The sequence below is a fragment of the Bombina bombina genome, chromosome 5 (assembly GCF_027579735.1).
Source record: "Bombina bombina isolate aBomBom1 chromosome 5, aBomBom1.pri, whole genome shotgun sequence".
Taxonomy (NCBI): Eukaryota; Metazoa; Chordata; class Amphibia; order Anura; family Bombinatoridae; genus Bombina; species Bombina bombina.
Window position 1 is genome coordinate 424,847,019 of NC_069503.1, and position 26,487 is coordinate 424,873,505.

The following is a 26,487-nucleotide window of genomic DNA, read 5'->3' on the forward strand; positions in this document are numbered from 1 at the left end:
TTGTTGTTCAATAATAAAATTAATCCTCAAAAATACAACTTGCCTAATAATTCTGTACTCCCTGTAGTGGTTGTTTGTCTATTGAAAAACAGTTGCAGCAATCAAGATGCTAATTTGTTTTAAAAATGTTTAGAGTTCCTTTAATGTGACATTGTCAAAAAAAATATTTTCCAAATTTGTTTGCTCTGTAATAATATTATAATTGAAGATGTTTAGCATTGCTAAAACTGATGTACAATTCTACAAAATTAAGCTTTTAGAACAGAGCTCTAGAGAGCTCAATATTCCTTAGAAAGGCAATTTCCAAACAGTGATTGTATTTTTTAAGCATGGTAAGACGTGATCATCATGAATACTTATAAAAAGACTCGTGGATTAAATAAGCCCTAGTTCTGTAGACATGCAGGCGTGAAATCATTTTATCTTCAGAAGAGTTCCCATTTTAATGGACAACTTCACAGCACTATACTTAGAGAGAATCGATGTCAACATCAAATGCTCTCCTAAAAGCTTGTTTTGCTATTTTCACATAAAATATAATTGGCTGAAGCTCTGTCTCACACTAAGGACAGTTTTCCCATTATACATTTATCTTTCCATTTATAAAGCATTTCAGAACTCATTATGAATAAACCACTGAAATCCTAACATGAGGCCCCAGTGCTGTATTATGATATTCTTGCTAAGTGTGCCCTAATGGGCGATTTGAAATATCTGCCAAGACATTCTGGGCAAAATGCACAACTTAATAAAGTAAATCAATAAGCAAATGAAAGCTGGAAATATAGAGATAAATGAACACATTGGCCCCTAGTTATCAAGCCGTCAACCTCAAATACGCTGGAATTCCGCAGCGTATTTGTGGCGAGGCTGATTCGCCTTAGTTATCAAAGGCTACAGACCGGCAAAAGTAGAATTTAGTGACGTAAGCTTCGATCCGCCGGACTCCGTCCGACACAGATCGATTCTTACGTCGCTCCAGATGTTCCGCACACAAGTTCGGCACAATCTGACTACTTTTGCTAGTTATCAAAAAACTAGCAGGTACGCTCGGCACTTTTCCGGCCCAGTGGGAGTCTGACCATAGCGTAAGTTCATGTTCGCTGCTGCCCGGCATCCTATTGATTCCTATGGGAGATGTCTGCACCTAACACCCTAACATGTACCCTGAGTCTAAACACCCCTAATCTGTCCCCCCCTACACCACTGCAACTAAATAAATGTATTACCCCCTAAACCGCCGCTCCCGGAGCCCACCGCCACTATAATAAACTGATTAACCCCTAAACCGCCGCTCCCGGACCCCGCCGCCACTATAATAAATATGTTAACCCCTAAACCGCCGCTCCCGGACCACGTCGCCAACTACATAATACCTATTAACCCCTATCCTGCCCCCCCTACACAGCCACCACTATAATAAAATTATTAACCCCTAAACCTAAGTCTAACCCTAACACCCCCTTAACTTAAATATTAATTAAATAAATCTAAATAAATATTACTCTTAACTAAATAAATCCTATTTAAAACTAAATACTTACCTTTAAAATAAACCCTAATATAGCTACAATATAAATAATAATTATATTGTAGCTATTTTAGGATTTATTTTTATTTTACAGGCAACTTTCAATTTATTTTAACTAGGTACAATAGCTATTAAATAGTTAATAACTATTTAATACCTACCTAGTTAAAATAAAGAGAAAATTACCTGTAAAATAAAAACTAACCTAAGTTACAATTACACCTAACACTACACTATCATTAAATACATTATTCCTATTTAAAACTAAATACTTACCTGTAAAATAAACCCTAAGATAGCTACATTGTAATCAATAACTACATTGTAGCTATTTTAGGGTTTATATTTATTTTACAGGTAACTTTGTATTTATTTTAGCTAGTTAGAATAGTTATTAAATAGTTATTAAATATTTAATAACTACCTAGCTTAAAGAAATACAAAATTACCTGTAAAATAAATCCTTACCTAAGTTACAATTAAATCTAACACTACACTATCATTAAATTAATTAAATAAATTACCTACAAATAACTACAATTAAATACAATTAAATAAACTAACAAAATTACAAAAAATAAAAAAAGCTAAGTTTCAAAAAATAAAAAAATAAGTTACAAACATTTCAAAAATATTACAACAACTTTAAGCAACTTACACCTAATCTAAGCCCCCTAATAAAATAACAAAGCCCCCAAAATAAAAAAATGCCCTACCCTATTCTACATTAAAAAGTTAACAGCTCTATTACCTTACCAGCCCTTAAAATTGCCTTTTGCGGGGCATGCCCCAATCAGCCAATCAGATTGAGCTCGCATTCTATTGGCTGATCGGAACAAAATAAATACAAAGTTACCTGTAAAACAAATATAAATCCTAAAATAGCTTCAATGCAATTATTAATTACATTGTAGCTATCTTAGGGTTTATTTTACAGGTAAGTATTTAGTTTTAAATAGGAATAATTTATTTAATGATAGTGTAGTGTTAGGTGTAATTGTAACTTAGGTTAGTTTTTATTTTACAGGTAATTTTCTCTTTATTTTAACTAGGTAGGTATTAAATAGTTAATAACTATTTAATAGATATTGTACCTAGTTAAAATAAATTGAAAGTTTCCTGTAAAATAAAAAAAATCCTAAAATAGCTACAATATAATTATTATTTATATTGTAGCGATATTAGGGTTTATTTTAAAGGTAAGTATTTAGTTTTAGATAGGATTAATTTAGTTAATAAGAGTAATATTTATTTAGATTTATTTAATTAATATTTAAGTTAGGGGGTGTTAGGGTTAGACTTAGGTTTAGGGGTTAATCATTTTATTATAGTGGCGGCGGTGTAGGGGGGGGCAGATTAGGGGTTAATAAATTTAATATAGGTGGCGGCGGGTCCGGGAGCGGCGGTTTAGGGGTTAAACAATTTATTTAGTTGCGGTGGGGTCCGGGATTGGCAGGATAGGGGTTAATACATTTATTATAGGTGGCAGTGATATAGGGGGGCAGGATAGGGGCTACTAGGTATAATGTAGGTGGCGGGGGGCTCCGGGGGCGCTTTATTGATATTGGCTCCGGGGACAGCTTTATTGATAACTTTGGCAAGATTATTCAGGTCTGCGGCGGGATGGTAGGCGAGCTTAGGCGGGCGTATTGGGGCCAGCGAAGGCAGGTAAGTAGACACGTTGATAACTAGAGGCCATTGTATCACACAGAATTATCTCATGAAAAAATGCTTCTTTAACACATTCTGTTTTTCTTTCTTTTAATACCCTTCCATTTTAGATTAAGAAGCACAGTATTCTGAGAATTATATAGCATTCTGGAATTTATAGTACACTATTTTACTCTCAGTATTGTGATTCTGCAGTTCTGGACTCTAATTCCCAGCATGCATTGTACAGTAAGTGTGGAGTGAGCTTCCAGGAAGGCAGAAAGTGTTGCATGAGGTCACACCCCTTACTCCATGCTGTGTGTATATGTGCCCCAGACACTGGGGAAGGCACTTTTGTACACAGGTTTATATATTTATTTGTATGGTCAACTCAGACCCTCTGCACAAGTAGTAGTGGAGGGAAGGGGTGCACTGTGCTAGTGATCTTAAACTTTGCACCATAACTTCCATGTTATATAATTAATATATATTTCCATTCCCCCACCTTTTTAACAGCATCAAATAATAATGTATTTAATTAAAGGCAATCTGAGTCCTCTTGCACATTATGGAATAGTTCAGAGGCGTAACTAGAAACCACAGGGCCCAGGTGCAAGAATCTAAGAAGGGCCCCCCACCACCCCTCCCCCGACCTCTGCACCCCCTGTAGTTTCGCCCCTGGAATAGTTTGTTAAAAGTTTTGCCAGTAGCACAAATAAAGAAATGTGCATTTTGTATATCAAAAGGTAATGTACTGTTAGCAGTTTTAGCCTTTATATGTTAACTTATGTTGGTTCTCCCTATATATCTATATGAATATATCCAGGTATAGCTATATATATATATATATATATATATACATATATACAATGGAATGTAAAATATTTACAGTATATACACAATAAAAAAGATTAGAAAATATAAAAATTGATTTTAAGTTTTAAGCTATTTAATTGGAAAGGGCTCCAAAAGACAATTAGTATATATGTACAGCACGTACATGTGTATATTTGTGTGTATGTATATATATATATATATATATATATACACACATATACTGTATATATATATATATATATATATATATATACACAAATATATAAACAGGTATAGAACACTTTATCCAAACTGCTTTAAATTTTGAAATACTTTATATTTTGGAATACTTGCATCTTTAAAATGGGGCAATTCGGGGGAGCGGATGGGACTAAGTATAAACAACAATATCTTGTAATTTAGGTAATATTTAAATTTCATAATACAGCTAATACATGTAACTGGTATATATATATATATATATATATATATATATATATATATATAGCCTTTTCCATTGAAACTTTAACCCTTTTAACATTATTCTGAATTATAACTGCCAGATATTCCTGTATTCCTTACCTCCATACTGGGTGTCTGCCCATATTACCTACAGAAGTACAGGGAGTGCAGAATTATTAGGCAAATGAGTATTTTGACCACATCATCCTCTTTATGCATGTTGTCTTACTCCAAGCTGTATAGGCTTGAAAGACTAGTACCAATTAAGCATATTAGGTGATGTGCATCTCTGTAATGAGAAGGGGTGTGGTCTAATGACATCAACACCCTATATCAGGTGTGCATAATTATTAGGCAACTTCCTTTCCTTTGGCAAAATGGGTCAAAAGAAGGACTTGACAGGCTCAAAAAAGTAAAAAATTGTGAGATATCTTGCAGAGGGATGCAGCACTCTTAAAATTGCAAAGCTTCTGAAGCGTGATCATCGAACAATCAAGCGTTTCATTCAAAATAGTCAACAGGGTCGCAAGAAGCGTGTGGAAAAACCAAGGCGCAAAATAACTGCCCATGAACTGAGAAAAGTCAAGCGTGCAGCTGCCAAGATGCCACTTGCCACCAGTTTGGCCATATTTCAGCGCTGCAACATCACTGGAGTGCCCAAAAGCACAAGGTGTGCAATACTCAGAGACATGGCCAAGGTAAGAAAGGCTGAAAGACGACCACCACTGAACAAGATACACAAGCTGAAACGTCAAGACTGGGCCAAGAAATATCTCAAGACTGATTTTTCTAAGGTTTTATGGACTGATGAAATGAGAGTGAGTCTTGATGGGCCAGATGGATGGGCCCGTGGCTGGATTGGTAAAGGGCAGAGAGCTCCAGTCCGACTCAGACGCCAGCAAGGTGGAGGTGGAGTACTGGTTTGGGCTGGTATCATCAAAGATGAGCTTGTGGGGCCTTTTCGGGTTGAGGATGGAGTCAAGCTCAATTCCCAGTCCTACTGCCAGTTTCTGGAAGACACCTTCTTCAAGCAGTGGTACAGGAAGAAGTCTGCATCCTTCAAGAAAAACATGATTTTCATGCAGGACAATGCTCCATCACACGCGTCCAAGTACTCCACAGCGTGGCTGGCAAGAAAGGGTATAAAAGAAGAAAATCTAATGACATGGCCTCCTTGTTCACCTGATCTGAACCCCATTGAGAACCTGTGGTCCATCATCAAATGTGAGATTTACAAGGAGGGAAAACAGTACACCTCTCTGAACAGTGTCTGGGAGGCTGTGGTTGCTGCTGCAGGCAATGTTGATGGTGAACAGATCAAAACACTGACAGAATCCATGGATGGCAGGCTTTTGAGTGTCCTTGCAAAGAAAGGTGGCTATATTGGTCACTGATTTGTTTTTGTTTTGTTTTTGAATGTCAGAAATGTATATTTGTGAATGGTGAGATGTTATATTGGTTTCACTGGTAAAAATAAATAATTGAAATGGGTATATATTTGTTTTTTGTTAAGTTGCCTAATAATTATGCACAGTAATAATCACCTGCACACACAGATATCCCCCTAAAATAGCTATAACTAAAAACAAACTAAAAAGTACTTCCAAAACTATTCAGCTTTGATATTAATTAGTTTTTTGGGTACATTGAGAACATGGTTGTTGTTCAATAATAAAATTAATCCTCAAAAATACAACTTGCCTAATAATTCTGCACTCCCTGTATACCTGTATGTGTACCCCAGACATTCCTGTATTCCTTACCTCCCATACTGGGTCCGTCCATTTTACATACTGAAGTATAATATGTGTGTAATCTAGACATTCCTGTATTCCTTACCTCCCCAACTGGGTGTCTGCCCATATTACCTACAGAAGTATAACTGTGTGTAATCTATACATTCCTGTATTCATTACCTCCCTACTGGGTATCTGCCCATATTACCTATGTATGTGTGTGTGTATGTATGTATGTGTGTGTATATGTGTGTGAGTCTGTGTGTGTGCTGTCTGTGTGTGTGCTGCCACTGTCTCTGAGGGGGGGGGGGCTGTCTGTGTGGGGGGGGCTGTGTGTGTGGGCGGCTGTCTGTGTGTGTGGGGGGATGTGTGTGTGTGTTGGCTATCTGTGTGTGTGTGTGGGGGGGTATCTGTGTGTGTGGGCTATCTGTGGGTGTGGGAGCTATCTGTGTGTGTGGGGGGGAACTATAAGTGTGTGTGTGTGGGGGGGGGGGCTATGTGTGTGTGTGTGGGGGGAGTCTATGTGTGTGTGTGTGTGGGGGCTATGTGGGTGTGTGTGTGGGCTGTCTGTGTGTGTGGGGGGCTGTGTGTGTGTGGGCTATCTGTGGGTGTGGGAGCTATCTGTGTGTGTGTGGGGGAACTATCAGTGTGTGTGGGGGGGGCTATCTGTGTGTGTGTGGGGGGCTATGTGTGTGTGTGTGTGGGAGTCTATGTGTGTGTGTGGGGGGGGGGGCTGTGTGTGTGTGGGCTGTCTGTGTGTGGGGGGGGGGGCTGTGTGTGTGTGTGGGGGCTGCGTATGTGGGCTATCTGTGTGTGTGTGGGCTATCTGTGTGTGTGTGTTGGCTGTCTGTGTGTGTGTGTGGGCTGTCTGTGTGTGAGTGTGGAGGGGCTATCTGTGTGTGTTGGGGCTATCTGTGTGTGTGTGTGTGTGAGGGGGCTATCTGTGTGTGGGGGGGATTGGGCTATCTGTGTGTGTGGGGCTATCTGTGTGTGTGTGTGTGGGCTGTGTGTGTGTACACCTGTGTATGTATATCTGTGTACCTGTGTATGTGTGTGGATGTATGTGTATATAAGTATCAATGGCATTGCCCCATTTATATTAAGTATTTTTTTTGTTCTGGGTAGAGGCCCGTGCTGTCATTTTGCCTAGGGACCTGCACTTGCTAGGGTGGCTCTGGCATCTCTGTAATGTTCTTGTTATCATAAGAAAACACAAAAAATAAGGCCCAGTTCAACTCAACTGTTCCTAATTGTCAGCATAATTCTTCATTATATACATAAACCGTTGTTCCAATGGTACAAATGGTATATTGTAATATATACAATGTTATAGTGCTCCACTTTAGTGGATATATATGTTTTTTTATTTAAAAAGTTGTGCATTACTTTAAAATGATTTTTCTCCCATTTTATTTTTAATTGTAAAAACGGTGTGGGGGGGTTGGGGGCGGAGATTGGACGGGGTTGGGGAGGAGATTGTGCGGGGTTGGAGGCGGGGAGAAAGGGGGCCCATTTTGTCATCCTGCCTTGGGCCTCACAATGGCTAGGGCCGGCCTTGAGCTTGATAAATATGCCCCTTAGCCATTACGCAGGGTCTTCAGTCACGATAACCTGATAAATGTTTGAGCAAATGCGTTTATAAGTTAGGGACTCGCGCTAATAATATTTCACAACAAGTAAATGTCCTAAGTGTTTCAACCCATATGAGCGTGGTTAAAGGGAAATTAAATCCATTTTTTTTTTATAGTTTAGACAGAGCATACAATTAAATCAAATGTACAGTGTATTTTGTTTGCTTCCTATTCTTTGTTGAAGAGCATACTCAGGTGGTCTCAAGAGCATGCATGAGCCTGAAGCCTTATATAGCAACAGTTTTGCACTAATGCTTTTAACAATGCTCTACATTGTGCACACTTCTGTCATCTACTACTCAAGAGTTCATAACATTCTTAAAAGTATTGATGCAAAATTGCTGCAATAAAGTGCTCAAGACATATGCACGCTCCTGAGCCTAGGTAGCTCTATAACAAAAGGATACCAAGAGAACAAAGTTACATTTTCATAATAGACATAACTTGGAATGCTATTTTAATTCTATGATTAAAGGGACATTCCAGTCAAAATATAAATGTAAATAGATTAATTACATCTCTGACAAACATATTTGCAATATACATGTATTGGCAAAAATGCTTCTAGTAAAAGTTATTGCTGTTTTAGTGTTATCATTTTTCCCTGCATGTGCATGTGAAGCAAAGCTAGATAATCTCAGTAAATACTGCAGCTGCTCAGAGCATTAGTGGGGCTTGTATTATATCAGCAATTATCAAATTGAGTCATTAAGCAAGCACCTTAGGCTCTCTGAGCAAGTACTGTGTTCAAAATGCTGGTGCACGGTGCATATTTAAATACACCTTTAAAACAGCTATAACTTTTACTAGAAGCATTTTTGTTAATGCAATTAAATATTAAAAAAATGCTTCTTTTCAAAACTGAAATATGTCCATGTGTGTTATTATTTTTATTATTATCGGTTATTTGTAGAGTGCAACAGATTCCGCAGTATTCCAATTTGTCTGGAATGTCCCTTTAAAGGGACATGAAACCCTAAATTGTTCATTCATGATTCAACTTTCCAATATATTTCCATTATCTAATTTGCTTAGTTTTATTGGTATCCTTTGCTTAAAGATAGCAATCAGCCCGATCGGATACGATCAGGTTGATTGACACCCCCTGCTAGCGGCCGCAAATGTGTAGGGGGCAGTATTGCACATGCATTTCACTAGAAATGCTTGTGCAATAATAAATGCCAACAGCGTATGCTGTCAACATTTATTGTTGTGCGGCGAACACGCCCGCACATTAGTAAATCGGCCCCAGTGTCTATTCTCATTGGCTTACTGATGTGTTCAGATAGCTCCCAGTAATGTATTTCTGCTCCTTCAATAAAGGATATCAAGAGAATGAAGCAACATTTATAATAGAAATAAATTGGAAAGTTGTTTTCGAAATGTATGCTCTATCTGGATCATAAAAGGAAAACAAATGGGTTATATGTCCCTTTAAACAAATAGTCATTTGAGGTAATGGGGAAAAAAAATATCATGCACTAACAAATGTCCTTTTGTGCATAGAATGTACTTTAATATTGCATGGTTTGGAAACTTTTAAGACTGCACGTTACATGACTATTATGTATCACTTTGCCAATCTGCAGTACAGTATGAACAAAACAGACATCTCGGCTGCATAAAATTGAACATTTTCATCTACAAATTATGCATTTTTCCAGATGAAAAATGATTATCAACCGAAGGAGAAATTTCATCAAAGAAAAGGTTGAGCAGACTGGGAGATGAATAATTGCATTGTCAATGGTAATTTTACAAAGGAAACAAAAATGAAAACTAAACCTTTTGTTCCAATTAGCCCTTTTATTTAGATTTTATTTTCTATTTGTAGTGTTAACCCTTGCAGGTCTTATATGGACTCATTTGTGTAATATGATCATGTTGGAAATAAACTGTATGAACAAAGAGCATACTGAGCATTAAGTACAGTTAGTGTTATTTGCTCTGTTTTGTTTTTCTACATTAAAGGGGCATTGTCCTTTAAACTTTTCTCCTCATCCATTTTACCTGAGTATATTAAATTGTTTACAAATATCTGTATATGTATAGGAAGCAGGCATTTTCAGTTTTTTTTGTTTTTGGTGCACAGAAGCATAAAATAAGCATTATTTTACCTCAGGCAAGTCAAACCATGGGGGCAAAAATGTGACCATGTAACAACTTTCATCCTACCTTCTACTTATGCAAAGTAAATACTGCATGTGTCTGGACCAGAGAGAATGAAATGCTTGTGCAATGCCGCCCCCCGCACATTCACGGCCAATCCTCCACTAGCAGGGGGTGTCAATCATCCCGAGGTGGCGGACGAGTTAAGGAGCATCAGTCTTAAGACCGCTACTTCTTAACTTATGTTTCCAGCGAGCCTGAAGGCTCGCGCGGAAACAGCTACAGTCGCAGCATCTTAAATCTGCCCCTTAGTGTCTATAAAACAATGGGAGCTCCCATGTTGTAACTTAGGTTACCTTATCTGCTGTGGCCAATTAGGGACAGTTATACATAGGTCACTAGAGTGTGCAGCCAATGGCTGCGTGGTATGTAACAGTGTTCTGCACTTTCATTTCTAACAGGAACTGAAAATCTCACAATTTCATAATGGAATTACAGGAAAAGGGGACAAAATAAGTAATGACATTATATTGCAGACTTTTTAGTGTTTAATGTCCCTTTAAACAATAACACAGAACATGTTGCTAGGCATATTATGAAAGCTGAAACAATGGTATAGCTCTAGATAAAACATTGTTCATTTAAAAGTTGTTGATGAATAAACACAGTTTATAGTTCTTTGTTGAAAAGTAGTTTTGTCTAATGCCCTCCAAGTGAGAAAAATGTGGCCCCTCAGGTGAAACAGTTGGAAAGTCCAGCTGTACCTTACATAAGACAATTACATGGCAGGAATAATAGCTGCATAATCTGAGGTGCAGGAAGAAAGGACAAACAGGCAGGGCACAGCAGAAATCTTTGTGAAATATGATGACATGCTGAATAAGTGGCGTCACTAGGGTTGGTGTCAACCGGTGCGGTAAGTTATGGTGTCACCCCCCCCTCCCAAAAAAAGCAGACACACGCAAAAATACAGGCAAACACACATACAAACACTCAGACACACTTAAAACATATTCAGATGCACACACAAACACTCAGAAACACACTCAGACACACACACAAAAACACACACAAAAACACTGAGACACACACACACACAAAAAAACTCAGACACACATTTACAAAATATGTAAATTGCACTGCATTAATTATAAAGCGCATGCCTAGAGCTGCTCCCTGGCTCAGCAGAGCATCAAATAAACAGAGCACTCTAAAAATAAATCACTAAAGAAAAGGTTTAGGTGCAAACTATGAAAATTCTGCTCTCTGACTCTGTTCCAAGCCTGTCAGTGCACAGCCCCGGGCCGCGTGCCTACCACTTCTTATGGCCAATCACCTCTGCACTCTGCCCACCCCCAGACCCCCGCCCGCCCTCCTACCTGTTCAGTGTGCACTTAGTGTACCGTAACCGTAAGGGTCTGGTGGGCATCATACGTGGCTCCTTCATTTTAAAGACAGTGTCAAACAGTCATGCGGTCAGGTGCCAGGCATCCCCTCATGATTTGCCAGTTCCCGTTTAGAGAGACAGCACAGCAGTGAGTGACTCCACTCCTCCACATGTCACTGAGCAGTGAGCACAGATAGGCAGGCAGGTTTAGGCTAGCAACGCAACTTTGCAAGCCCCACGGCATGCCCACAACATTCATAGCGAAATTGGGCAGGGGAGAAGCAAAGTACAAACAAGCAAAAGCAGCCGGGAAAACTATTTGTTGAAATTGCAGCACTGGCTCAAGGGGCAAAAAAATTGTGTGTCTACATCTTCCCCAGTCCCACCAATGTTCACAAATGCCAGCCCCTCTAATAAAAAAAAATCTATGCATCTCAAAATTGTATTTCTTTGAATTTCAATAAAATGTAAAAAAAAAATAAAAAATTTTTTTTTTGGTGTCACCCCCTGGAGGGTGTCACAAGGGTGCGGCCCGCCCCCCCCCTAGTGACGCCACTGTGCTGAATATTTTTTTTAACACTAACATTCTTGTGATCTCTATGAGTACTGTGAAGCCTCAATAATATGTTTTGAATCTGGGAAACAGTCTGAACTTTTTGTCAGTATCTTACTGAGTGGTGGTCCTTGGAAATGATGTGTCACTTTGTGAAATGTCTATACTGTTCGAATGATCAGATGCATTTTCCTGAATGATCTTCTGTATTATATCTGCTTTCTGCTTAAACAGGAATTTTACTATTTACTCTGCAATGACAACAAAATCAAGTAAATTGTTTTTTAAGTTTGTGAAAGTGAAAGTTAAAGGGACAGTGTACCCTACATTTTTCTCTCTTTTAATTAGTTACCACCAGTGGTGGTTAGGAGAGATAAATAATAAAATTTAAATTTTCAATTGTTCTCTCTAAGGGTCCGATATTTAAAACCTCGCTACTCAGGCGAGATATTCTAAAAAGTCTTGTCGGTAAGGCGAATTTTATCTTGAGAAATGTTAATGTTGCTATGTAGTTTTCTTTATGTAAAACAGAGACTCCTACATTACACTACAAGATCTAAAAAAATCCCAAAGATTTTGTGTGATTTCTCTCCATGCCGACGAGTTATCGGGTTTCTTTATACAGACAATATTTCTATTTTGTAAGAGAACAACAGGGGAAAGCAAAAACAGAACAAAGACACATACCTGGAAAATGTACAAATAACTGATAATAAGAATAATAAAAATGATCCCATTGAGTTACATGCAATATGTTTAATAACTGAAGGCAGGCAAAATAATTCCTTGGTTGATCAGCAGTATATAGTAATCTGCAATATGGAATACAAAGTGGAATTCTTTTAATTTAATTTATATTAGTTCAGTAGAACACAAAGTCCTTGATTACTGTAACCAGAGTAATACAGTAAGTATAAAGGCTTACCCCAGCCAGCCAGGGGACCTTTGGAAATGAGATTAAATAGTATAAAATATTTTTAAATACAATTCACACATTACAGTCTATGATTTGTATGCTTTATGTATAATCCTTACCCACCAGTTGACTTAAGATTCTGTTTTCAGAGTTTCGTGACTGCGCACTGTAGCAATGGATCATTAGATTCTCAGGTAGTTCCGATGTGGAAGATTAACTTATCACCAGCTTCTGTCTACTAGTCCTGTGAAAGATCGTAAAATTAATGCTAGCAAATGTGCACTTCACTCTTAATGATGCTTAAAGAAAAAAGGCTTAGAAGAAATTAGACCTTTTATAGCAGCGACCCAGTTATCTCCTCACATATGTAAGTGAACGTTTTGGTGAATAAATGGATAATTGATTGATGAATACATATACTTGTTTATCAGGAGCTTACAATATAGAGAGACAGACAGTATAATTTAAAACTGAAAATACTGTGAATTTTCCGAATGCATAGCCATGTGCTGCTGGGTGAATACTAAAGCCACATGGAAATCTGCCAATTACACTTTCTACATTAATTTACCTGAAAATACTGTACATTTGTTTTATTTGTTATGTGGGGGAGTTAAGGATTTCTTTGCCCACACTTTTAGCAATATGTTAAGTGATTTAATGAGAAAAACACCACAGAAATTATGCATTCCTTCTCAATGCTGGTTTGTTTTGTGTTCTGTTTTTCTTTTCTGTACATCTGTCAATTACTGCCATACAGTATGTGACAGTCTGTGAAATTGGCCATTTGGTGGTAGTTTGTTAAAAAAAAAAGTTTCTGTTTCTGATTCCACTCTAAGTATTCATGAAAAATACAATTGCCTAGAAATGATAGACACTAGTGAGGTTGCCATGGTGCCTCATTGTAAAGACAAGATCATGTTCAGAATTTACTGAGCCTCGCTTCACATATATTTTACAGCATTTCATTAATGGGCGTTACCACTATTATTATCTGTAGTTGCATGAGGTGCCAAATACATAGTATCTTGTACATCAAACATGAACTGATAGTGATGTGGAAAAACAATAATTACAACCTCAACACAATATTCATGTTTTATTATGGTAAAGTAGTTTTGCTGGATAGAATAATTTAGTTTTTTAAAATAATTTTTATTAGATAGTGTTATTATGAATGTAACTATACTTTTTAATGTATTTTTGATGTGTTTTGTGACATTTTTTTCACCAAACAGTTAACCAGAGCTCTACGGACGCACTATCCCGACAAGCGTTAACTTCAATTGCTCTCAAGCGATTGCGTTTACTTTCAACTTTGTAATATGAGCGAAAAACCTGACATGCACAAAAACCTATGATAACCCCCTTTTTGCTAACAAGAACTATTGGCTCACAGTTGGGGAAGTTTTCAAGCAGATTGTTTTTATAATATAGTCTATGTAATCATATATGTGCTCAGTGCTCACGTCAGTAGAGAGTGGAGACTCTTTACATAAATCTACATGTTAAATTTATTGGAGCACACATGCGCACACACACACACACACACACAAAGTGCATATATATATATATGCCACCATCTAAGACCGCCTCCACTCTGGTCATAATATATGGTAGAACTAAGACTCATGCGCTCCCTCTCTGACACATTTCAGTAATTTGCAGTATTATTACCCACTTGCGCAATTCCCACTGAGTACCCTGTCCCGGACATTGCTAATACTGAGAGGGCTATTATAGTAATAAAAAAATGTAACAAAATTCACTGATGCTAATTTTGTATTGCGAAGATTTTGTGCAACTGACTTGGTCAATGGGGGGGGGGTACAATATAAAAGATTGGGGATTCATAGCACCTCTCACCACCATTACAGAACGGCTTTGGGTTGGAAAAAAAGTATATTCAGTCATGACAAAATATAATTCCATTTCAGAGAAAGGTTTGGGATTGATAAAATACCTGCAACAAATCGAAAATCCAAAGCGCTACAGCCTTGGTATTTGCAGAAGGATAAAATGACAAATCAAAAATCTGTCGACCAAAAGGTAACATTGTAGTATTAGAAAAAATCAGTTTGTTCATATAATGGGACTTTTTTCAACAAAAATGAGAATATTATGGGAACTAAAAAATATATAACATGAATTACAAAGGATAATTTCCAGTACTTGACTTGTTCATGGTTTATGTCAAGTACTAATAAATAATGACAATTCTGTACCTCATACTTCCTAATTGCATGCAGATGTTGAAAACAAGTTTGTGCTCTGTTTAACAATTAACGTGTTTACTGTGTTGTAATCTCTTCTTGCAGTTAGTGATATAATCCTTTTTATTAAAAGAGAATGAAAACACCCAACAATATATGTCTGAATTAAATGTAGTCCATTAAAATTCAGAAGTATGACTTGAGAACAACAATAATGAACATTTGTTTATTTAAAACGCAACACATTCCTTTTATTGAACCCACCCAAAAATTATTAATATGCCTTCCTTTTCGCTGGAGAGAGACATTCAAGTAGGAACGTGGAGTCTAAATTCAGTAAAAGAGACTGATTTACTGCAAGTAATAGAGATGCCTTTATGGTTTAAGCTAAAACAGACATACACTAACTTTTAGCTCTTATCAATTCATATAATTGAGGAAAGGTTTATATTTTTTAATTTCCCAAGAGGAGCTTAAAAAAGTGCACAGTGTCAAGATGGTGGATTCAACCATTGATAAAAGGCAAGCCAAAATGAATATTTATTAAAAGGCGACCCCAATAGTGATGTAAATACAGATGAAGAACTGGCTATCCTGTTCTCCAAAAGAGAAAAATGGACACTAAAGAATTGCACCAGTTGTGGTATATAGAGTTCGTCAAATTATATCTTGAAGAAGAAATAATACCAAGAGGACTGCGTCTCAAAAAGTATCCAGCTTCAGCAAGAAATAGAGCACAATTTATGCAAAAACGAAATAGTTCCCTAAGCCAATGTTCACTCATATTGATGAAACAACTGTTAAAGGATAAAGAGAGGACCTATTACCAGAAATACATAAATGGCAAGAAATTGCTGAAAAAAAAGAGCAGAAGAAGAAAATTACCAAGATTATCTAACTCAGCTGACAACAACATTAGATAAATGTGATGATGAATTATCTGCAAGGAAGGTGAAGAAATATAAAAGGGATTTTGAAGACTATAAACTAAATATAGTTTAAAGCTGGAATGAATACAAGCATTAAAGACAAAAGAAAAGAGCGCAATCATAATAAAAGGGTGACCTTCAGCAGTATTGAAAGTAAAACTAGCACTGAAAATCCTATGACAGCTTCAACTCCAAAAACCCCACACAAAAAGGGAAGGGAAAGAAATGGGGGCCAGAACAAAGACAAGGAATGCCATTGGTAGAATTGGTAAAAGAAAATAAAACACCTGATAAATTATTGGAAGAAAAAAGAGAAAAAAAGGGGGAGACTCCAGCCAGGTACCCCAACCAAGAGAACCCGGGGAAGATGGAACAAAAATAAATCAACATAATTAATAATTCCTCTTAAATTAACTGATGCTGAACATGACTTGTTGATGAAAGGATTAGGATTTGCTCCCTCTAGAGACTTTGATCTATTTAATAAAATGATAGGCATTAATAAATTCATTCATAAATTGACTTTAAAATATTATTTTAGTAATCTATCTAATGAAAACCCTGATAATGAAATTGATGCAGATGACACACTAAAGAAAGAAACTCTAGATATAAGGTGGAATTTTGATGAACTATGTACTATCTCAGAGTTAATAATACTAAAAGGTGAAAGTCATAGGGGTCTATTTATATATGTGCGGACAGACACGATCCACTATAGCGAACCATGTCCGCCGCACATCGATAAATGCCGACAGCATATGCTGTCTGCATTTATCTTTGCACCAGCAGTTCTTGTGAACTGCTGGTGCAATACCGCCCCTGCAGAATCAGCCCGATCGTACATGATCGGAAGGATTGCTATACACCGCCTCAGAGGCGGCGTATGAGTTTAGGAGGAGCATACGATGTCGGCATTTATCTTTGCACCAGCAGTTCTTGTGAACTGCTGGTGCAATACCGCCCCTGCAGAATCAGCCCTATCGTACATGATCGGGTGGATTGCTATACACCGCCTCAGAGGCGGCGTATGAGTTTAGGAGGAGCATATGCTGTCGGCATTTATCTTTGCACCAGCAGTTCTTGTGAACTGCTGGTGCAATACGCCCCTGCAGAATCAGCCCTATCGTACATGATCGGGTGGATTGCTATACACCGCCTCAGAGGCAGCGTATGAGTTTAGGAGGCTCACGTGGAAACAAGGAGAACAGGAGCCATTTGGCCCTTGTTACATAGACCCCATAGATATGACCCCAATAATTGAATTATTCTAAAAATACAACAAAAAGGGTAGTTTAAAATATTTGTACCCAATAAATTCAAAAGGAGATGTCATAGACATATTCCACTCAGTGGTGGAAAGAGAGATAGTCTTGTTGCATCAACAAGAAGTAATAGATGAAAAATTCCCTACAATAAAAAAACTTAAAGAAAAGGTAAAGTCAGACTAAGAAAGAATAAACAACTAGTTATTACCAATTCTGAAAAGGCAGAAGCCATAGTAGTTCAAAACAGACAGGACTACAGGGAGTGCAGAATTATTAGGCAAATGAGTATTTTGACCACATCATCCTCTTTATGCATGTTGTCTTACTCCAAGCTGTATAGGCTCGAAAGCCTACTACCAATTAAGCATATTAGGTGATGTGCATCTCTGTAATGAGAAGGGGTGTGGTCTAATGACATCAACACCCTATATCAGGTGTGCATAATTATTAGGCAACTTCCTTTCCTTTGGCAAAATGGGTCAAAAGAAGGACTTGACAGGCTCAGAAAAGTCAAAAATAGTGAGATATCTTGCAGAGGGATGCAGCACTCTTAAAATTGCAAAGCTTCTGAAGCGTGATCATCGAACAATCAAGCGTTTAATTCAAAATAGTCAACAGGGTCGCAAGAAGCGTGTGGAAAAACCAAGGCGCAAAATAACTGCCCATGAACTGAGAAAAGTCAAGCGTGCAGCTGCCAAGATGCCACTTGCCACCAGTTTGGCCATATTTCAGAGCTGCAACATCACTGGAGTGCCCAAAAGCACAAGGTGTGCAATACTCAGAGACATGGCCAAGGTAAGAAAGGCTGAAAGACGACCACCACTGAACAAGACACACAAGCTGAAACGTCAAGACTGGGCCAAGAAATATCTCAAGACTGATTTTTCTAAGGTTTTATGGACTGATGAAATGAGAGTGAGTCTTGATGGGCCAGATGGATGGGCCCGAGGCTGGATTAGTAAAGGGCAGAGAGCTCCAGTCCGACTCAGACGCCAGCAAGGTGGAGGTGGAGTACTGGTTTGGGCTGATATCATCAAAGATGAGCTTGTGGGGCCTTTCGGGTTGAGGATGGAGTCAAGCTCAACTCCCAGTCCTACTGCGAGTTTCTGGAAGACACCTTCTTCAAGCAGTGGTACAGGAAGAAGTCTGCATCCTTCAAGAAAAACATGATTTTCATGCAGGACAATGCTCCATCACACGCGTCCAAGTACTCCACAGCGTGGCTGGCAAGAAAGGGTATAAAAGAAGAAAATCTAATGACATGGCCTCCTTGTTCACCTGATCTGAACCCCATTGAGAACCTGTGGTCCATCATCAAATGTGAGATTAACAAGGAGGGAAAACAGTACACCTCTCTGAACAGTGTCTGGGAGGCTGTGGTTGCTGCTGCACGCAATGTTGATGGTGAACAGATCAAAACACTGACAGAATCCATGGATGGCAGGCTTTTGAGTGTCCTTGCAAAGAAAGATGGCTATATTGGTCACTGATTTGTTCTTGTTTTGTTTTTGAATGTCAGAAATGTATATTTGTGAATGTTGAGATGTTATATTGGTTTCACTGGTAAAAATAAATAATTGAAATGGGTATATATTTGTTTTTTGTTAAGTTGCCTAATAATTATGCACAGTAATAGTCACCTGCACACACAGATATCCCCCTAAAATAGCTATAACTAAAAACAAACTAAAAACTACTTCCAAAACTATTCAGCTTTGATATTAATGAGTTTTTTGGGTTCATTGAGAACATGGTTGTTGTTCAATAATAAAATTAATCCTCAAAAATACAACTTGCCTAATAATTCTGCACTCCCTGTATATACAAGAGGCCCTTAGACAACTAGAGTATGAGAGTACCTATATAGGACTTACATTCAATACAACAAGTAAATTCAAAGAAGAGATGGATATTTTGCTACTTTGGAGTAAACAATAACTTAAAGGGACAGACAACACCAGAATTGTTGTTGTTTTAAAAGATAGATAATCCCTTAATTACCAATTCCCCAGTTTTACCTCTGTAATTACCTTGTATCTAAGCCTCAGCAGACTGCCCCCTTATTTCAGTTCTTTTGACAGACTTGCATTTTAGCCAATCAGATATGTCTCCTTGGTAAATTCATGTGCATGAGCTCAATGTTATCTATATGAAACACGTGAACTAATGCCCTCTAGTGGTGAAAAACTATCAAATGCATTTAGATTAGAGGCGGCCTTCAAGGTCTAAGAAATTAGCATATGAACTTCCTAGGTTTAGCTTTCAACTATGAATACCAAGAGAATAAAGAAAAATTGGTGATAAAAGTAAATTGGAAAGTTGTTTAAAATTACATGCCCTATTTGAAACATGAAAGTTTTTTTTGGACGTGACTGTCCCTTTAATAACAAAAGCTACAAAGGAGAATTTATGTGTAGAGCACCCTAAAATGTCAACATTTAGACATATTCCAAAAATACACAAAAATGTAACTTCCCCTCCAGGAAGGCCAGTAATCTTCGGTATAGGCACCCTAGGTGAAAAACTCAGTGAGTGGGTGGTTTTCTATTTACAATCTGTGATGATTGGCTTTCCAGGATATTTAATAGATACAAAACATTTACTAAGACTGTTGGGGACATAGAATGAAGAAAAAAATATGTATTACTATGATGTGATGTGTCATCCCTATATTCTTGTATACCACATCAAAAAGGGCTGGAGACACTATATAACATGTTGAATATTTATACCAGTTATGAAGACCAGTTTGTTTACTTCATACTCCAAACAGTACAGTTTCTTTTAACACACAATTATTTCATCTTTGAAGAGAAGTTTTACCTCCAAAAACAAGGAACCGCAAAGGGGGCAAAATTTGCTCCTGCGTATGCGGACATTTATTTAGGCCATTTCAAAATGGAAAAAATGTTTTCTCCCCAAAATCCATATAGTAAATACATTATTATTTTTTTTACTAGATACATAGATGATATTTTACTTATATGGGAGGAGACCCCAATATTATACCACATTTTATGGAATACATTAACAATAATAATTTCAATTTACAGTTTACACATACATTTTCCACAGAAGAAATAACTTTTCTGGATATAAAAATTCAATTAGACAGAGAAAATTGAATGAATTCCTGATGCCTACAGAAAACCGTTTTCAGGAAACACAATATTGAGGAGAGACTTCAGTCATCCAAAACATACTAAAAAAAGCTATACCGAAAGGACAGTATATTAGGCTTAGATGAAATTGTAATAATCTGTCTCTATATAAAATATCAGCTGAAGACCACACAGAAAGACTAACACATAGGGGATATAACAGAAAAGAGTTAGAAACAACTAACAAAAATATAGTACAAATATAGAAAGAATAAAAGAATAGAGGCAACAAATCAAATCAATTTCTAAACTACATATTGTAGGCAGTATAACCTTATCTGTAATATCATAAAAAAGCCTCTACCTATTTTTGAAAGAGATAAAAATCTGGAAAAAGTAAAAAAAGATGGAATAAGATTTGTATTAAGAAAAGCAAATACCTTAGGGGATGCATTAAAAAAAGGATTTAGTAAATAAAAGTACAAAAAAAGAAAGCGGGCTATAAAAAACAAACAGTTCTTACAAATGTGGTACAGTACCATGTAAAAGCTGTAACTATTTACTAATAGGAGACACATTTAGCTCCAGCAATACAGGAAAAACATATTAAATCCAACACCACCTAAAATGCAATTCTACATATGTAGCATATTTGCTAACATGTCATTTTTGTGCACATCAATTCAATATACAGGACACACAAGATATTGCAAAGATAGAATTAGAGAGCATCTCTTATCGATAGAAGAAAGTCTACTCCAGGATTTTTATTGTTTAAAAAGATTCATTGTCCCTTTATTAACCATTCCCTAGTTTTGCATAACCAACACGGTTATATTAATATACTTTTTTCCTCCTGTGATTACCTTGTATCTAAGCCTCTGCAGACTGCCTCCTTATCTCAGTTCTTTTGACAGACTTGCATTTTAGCCAATCAGTGTCCTCTCATAATTAACTCCATGGGCGTGAGCACAATGTTATCTATAGGACACACATGAACTAACCCCCTCTAGTTGTGAAAAAAATGTCAAATGCATTCAGATAAGAGGTGGCCTTCAAGGGCTTAGAAATTAGCATATAGGCCTACCTATGTTTAGTTTTCGAATACAAAGGGAACAAAGCAAATTTGATGATAAAAGTGATTTGGAAAGTTGTTTACAATAACAGGCCCTATCTGAATCATGACAGTTTAATTTTGACTAGACTGTCTCTTTAACACAGGAGACGCATATAACATGGCAGTAAGACAATACATAGACAACTAGGTTTTTTAATAGGTGTTTTTTTTTTTTTTACATATATTTTTTCATATTACAAAAACTGTATTATTTTTTTGTTTTTGTTATTGTTTAGATTTAAAACAAAAATAAGCAAAAGAAATATAGATGTACCTGTGCAAACAGATGAATATTATTATTGTAATGATATGAAACAGTTAACTTGTTTGTAATTAGATATGAAATAGTTAACACGTTTGACTTTAAAAAGAGGGAGGGTGTGATAAAGTGGAATCCCTGAAGAAATGCATCTTGCATGAAACGCGTAGGATTTTTTGCTTCTCTATCATCAAGTTCACTATGGGCATTTAGTCTGGGATTGTGCTGTAACGCTGGTTTTAATGAAGCATCAATAAAGAAGATATGCTTTAAAACTATACCTGTTTTTTTATCATAACTCAATCTTTTATATGCCTTATTGTTTAATTTTCTCCCTGAGAGGTATTGCCCCCAAAAAACTATTTGTTGATGATGTGCCTCTGAGCACAAACTTGCAGTCATAATTTACTGGTTGTGCACTAAATTCATATATTGGTAGAAGTACAGATAAGGGGATCTACTGTGTGTATATAAAACTCTATAGATTGAAATATCATCTATGTGCAAGGATTAGTACAATATCGTGATTGGGTGAGACAAAAAATAGTTTAATTTGATTTAAGTTAAAAGTGCTAGGAATTAACTCGTGAAAATATAAAGAGTTCAAAAAAATAATAATAATAATAATAAATAATTGAAGCGTGGATTAAATAAATATATAATACATTTATTACTAATACAAACAATGTTAGACAGAATATAGAATACAATATACTATTGTTGGTATAGAGCTCTTATACCCGATATTATAAAAAACACTGCAGTGGAAAAAATTCAAAATTTAAGATTTTAAAATGTGCCTGATAATATCTGCATGAAAAAATCACAATAGTCACCTATTATATAAGAGATCTCTCAAAATCATTTTGTTTCAATGTTAATATGACAGTTATTTGGCTTGTGTTATCGTCATAAAATTCCTATAAGAGTGCTCACTTGGCACTTTCTCCTCCGTATTGTTTATTTCCCGGTGATTAAACAGGTAATAGGAGGTGTCCATGAGCACAATTCCTCCGCCCTTAATACCTGCAAAATCAAAGGATCAGGCTATCACTATCTACAACCCTCTTGCCGCACAGACTGCTGAAAACATTTTCCTCCTTGAATCTGAAACTCCTGCAAACCTTAGGAAGGTAAACAGTTTCAGCACCTTTAAGATACCAAATCAAGGCATAGAAAATCCAAGAGCACCCATACCTGGGAGAAATCCAGCACAACAACACACCTTTAACAACAACATTTGCAACATGGGAATTTGAGACTCCTGCAAACCTTACGAAGGTATACAGTATCATTTCCCAGAAGAGACTCCTGCTACCATCGCAGTGTTTTCTAAACACATAGCCACAAAGAACCCCAGCACATCAACCTCCTCTTGTTATACTAGAAATCTATTTGAAAATCTTCATTAAATAAAATGTTTACATCTATCTTTGCTAATATGTAGTATAAAGGAACAAGTTAAAATCATACACTGCTTGAGAGTCTGCACTGTACATGGATATATTTTAGACTATGTATTAATTCATTGCTGGATAAGTAATAGTTAAATTAAAATTATTTAGATAAGTGTGATGTTTGTAGTTGACCACATGGTGGCAACATTTGGCTGTTAATGTTATACCTGACTTTTCAGGTGTTACAATTAGCTGTGCAGGTGTGACTTATTTGGGGCATATAAGAAGTGAATCAGTGTCTGTTTGTTATGCAAGATTAAGGACTTGTGTCCGAAACGTTGCTGATTTTTTGATCTTGGCTCAATAAAGAAAACTATTCATTGAACTTGGTGGTGCGACTACCATTTCTTGTTACATTTACTGGGGGTATTTTGCAGTGCCCCTGTGATTGCACACCTTGGATCCCAGGTGCTGGACTTTGAGAACTTTTCACTATTTTGTCTGCAAGTTGGTCCTTTGCACTGGAGATCATGGAAACAATACAAGAGAATACAGAGCCTAAGACATTTGGATATACAGACATGGAGGCCGCGAGAATTACCACTTTGACTCGTGGCTCAAGAGACTTTTTGAAGTCTTCACCTTCACAGGCAGTAGGTAAAAAGCTTGAATATTTAAGCAAGAAACATGTGGCTTTTGAGCTGCATGCAGTGACTTTGGCCGAATACCATAGGGTGAAACGTATCCCAAGAGGATTACGTATGCATACTAGACCCACTTTGATGACAGATAACCAAGAATACTGCCAGAAATTTGAGATGATTCTGAATAAATGCAGTTTTGATTTGATGGTGTTAACTGTGGAGTGTTTGCAAAAAGAGATCGATAAACAGAGTACACAGATAGAAGAGATGAAGAAGGAATTGTCTGCAAACTTACCCGGTACAGAGATGGAGTCATTGATTTCTTCCCTTGACACACAGATGGATACGTTAAAGAAAGAGATCCAGGAACGGAAGAAACAGAAGTTTGCCCGGGATGAGAGTGACTACACTGCCGGAACTGTTTACCGCTGGCTGAGTGATCCGAGGAACAGATTTGGAGGGGACACTTCCGGTTTCCGGCGCCGCAGACAACGCAAGTCTGGGACAAGACAGAGTTCCAATAGCTCCGAGGGCACAACTTCTGAGTCCGGGTCGGGGGAATCAGGCACGGAACAACACATAAGCGACGTGGAGGCAGGAAACACAAGTGGAATCGCCAAAGGAAGTATGAAGCGTCAACCGGGAGCTTCAGGCAGTCAGAGAGTGAAAACCCGCAGAAACAAAATGTAACTATCAATTTAAGTAATGTTACACTTACATCTACAGAACAGGGTTTACTCGATAAGGGCCTCTCCTACTGCCCACAAAACAAAGGGGACAGCTTTGAGCTACAAAAGGACTTAAATCGGTTCTTTAGAACTTTAAAACTTAAAAGCTTTTTTTCTGAAATGCCTGATGTTGTTAGTGGTGGGAAGAGAGATGTTCACACTATAACTGATAGAGCATTGAATTTGAACATACTAGGTCTTTCTAATAAAAGTGTATTTACACCTGTGCAGGTAAATCCTGGGGTACAAACATATATACAACTGGTACAAAATGATATTGTAGCTTTGGATAAAAAAACTGGGTCGCATAATAATTATTTAAAGTACAATAAGAATTTTACATCTAAGGATAAATGTGCTTTAGATAATCTGAATAAGAACAAACAATTGATGGTGAAAAGTGCGGATAAGGGTGGGTCAATTGTTTTATTGGACAAAAAATATTATGTCCAAGAAATTAAAACACAATTATCTGATATTAATGTATATAAACAATTGACCCACAACCCTATCTTTGAGATTAAAAAGGAGATTGAGGCTTGTATTCGATTTGCATTTAATAATGGCATTATTGATAAGGATGTGAGAAGGTTTTTATTAGAATCTGAGGACATCACTCCAGTGATGTACACTCTGCCAAAAGTGCATAAAAATCTACAAGCACCTCCTGGCCGCCCAATTGTGGCAGGCATGGGCTCAGTATTGTCCAAGGTATCAATATATTTGGATAAGGTTCTTAGACCTTTTGTTAATTCTAATTCATACATCCAAGACACACGAGATTTTTTAGCTAAATTGCGTGATTTGCATCTAGGGGATAATAAATGCATTCTTTTTAGTCTGGATGTGACATCGCTGTATACAGCTATCACACATGAGGCAGGGATTGGAGCAGTGGAGAAAGTTCTGAGTGAATCTGATAGATACACTACTTCACAGGCAGAGTTTATTTTGCAGTTACTTAATATTATTTTAAGGTGTAATTATTTTCTTTTTGAGGACAATTATTATCTTCAGCTCCAAGGGACCGCCATGGGTTCCAATGTCGCTCCCACATACGCAAATATTTTTATGAATATGTTTGAGGAACATTTTGTTTATAACAATCCTTTATTTTTATCATATGGCGCCACCTGGTGGCGCTATATTGATGATGTGTTTGGGGTGTGGGGGGGGGCGACATTGGAACCTTGGTAAATTTTGTGAATGAATTAAATGCAGCAACTAGTCACATCAGATTCAAGTTAGTCTTTAGTGAGGAGAGTGTTGTATTTCTGGACACAGTTGTGTCAAAGTGTAAATCAGGTCTAACTGTGGACCTTTATAGGAAAGACACAGATTGCAACACTCTCCTGCACTATAAAAGTGCACACCCCCCTTCACTGGTAAGATCTTTACCCAGGAGCCAGTTTTTACGTGTAAGGCGTATTGTGTCTGATGAAACAGTGGTTAAAGACAGGCTTAAAGAAATGGGGGATCGCTTCCTACAAAGGGGATATCCATGTGAATTAATTGAGACTGAATTTAGGAATGCATTAAACACCCCTAGAGAGTTGTTATTGGAAAAGAAAAAACCTATGATGGATGATAATAAAAAAAGCCCTAGACTAGTGTTTGTAAGTCAATTTGCCCCTTGGAATCAACAGGTTATGAAGATTATTCGTAGGCATTGGCACATTTTGAGCACTTGTAATCCTAATATTCAGGAATTTAAGATTCCCCCTATGCCAGCTTTTAAACGAGGAAAAAACATAAAAGATATTCTGGTACGGGCAGATATTGGTCCATCTAAGAGACCAGTTCAAACTTATTTTGGTAAGAAAAATCTGGGTAGTTTTCCCTGCTTAGGGTGCTCAAATTGCAACAGTATTATTAAAGGGCCAACATTTAGTCATCCAAGTACTGGCAAAAAATATTTCATTAAGGGACATTATACTTGCAATACTGACTTTGTGATATATTTGATTAAATGCCCATGTGGGCTGGGTTATGTGGGCGAGACCTCCCAGTGCGTCAAAGAACGCATAGTTCAACACAAAA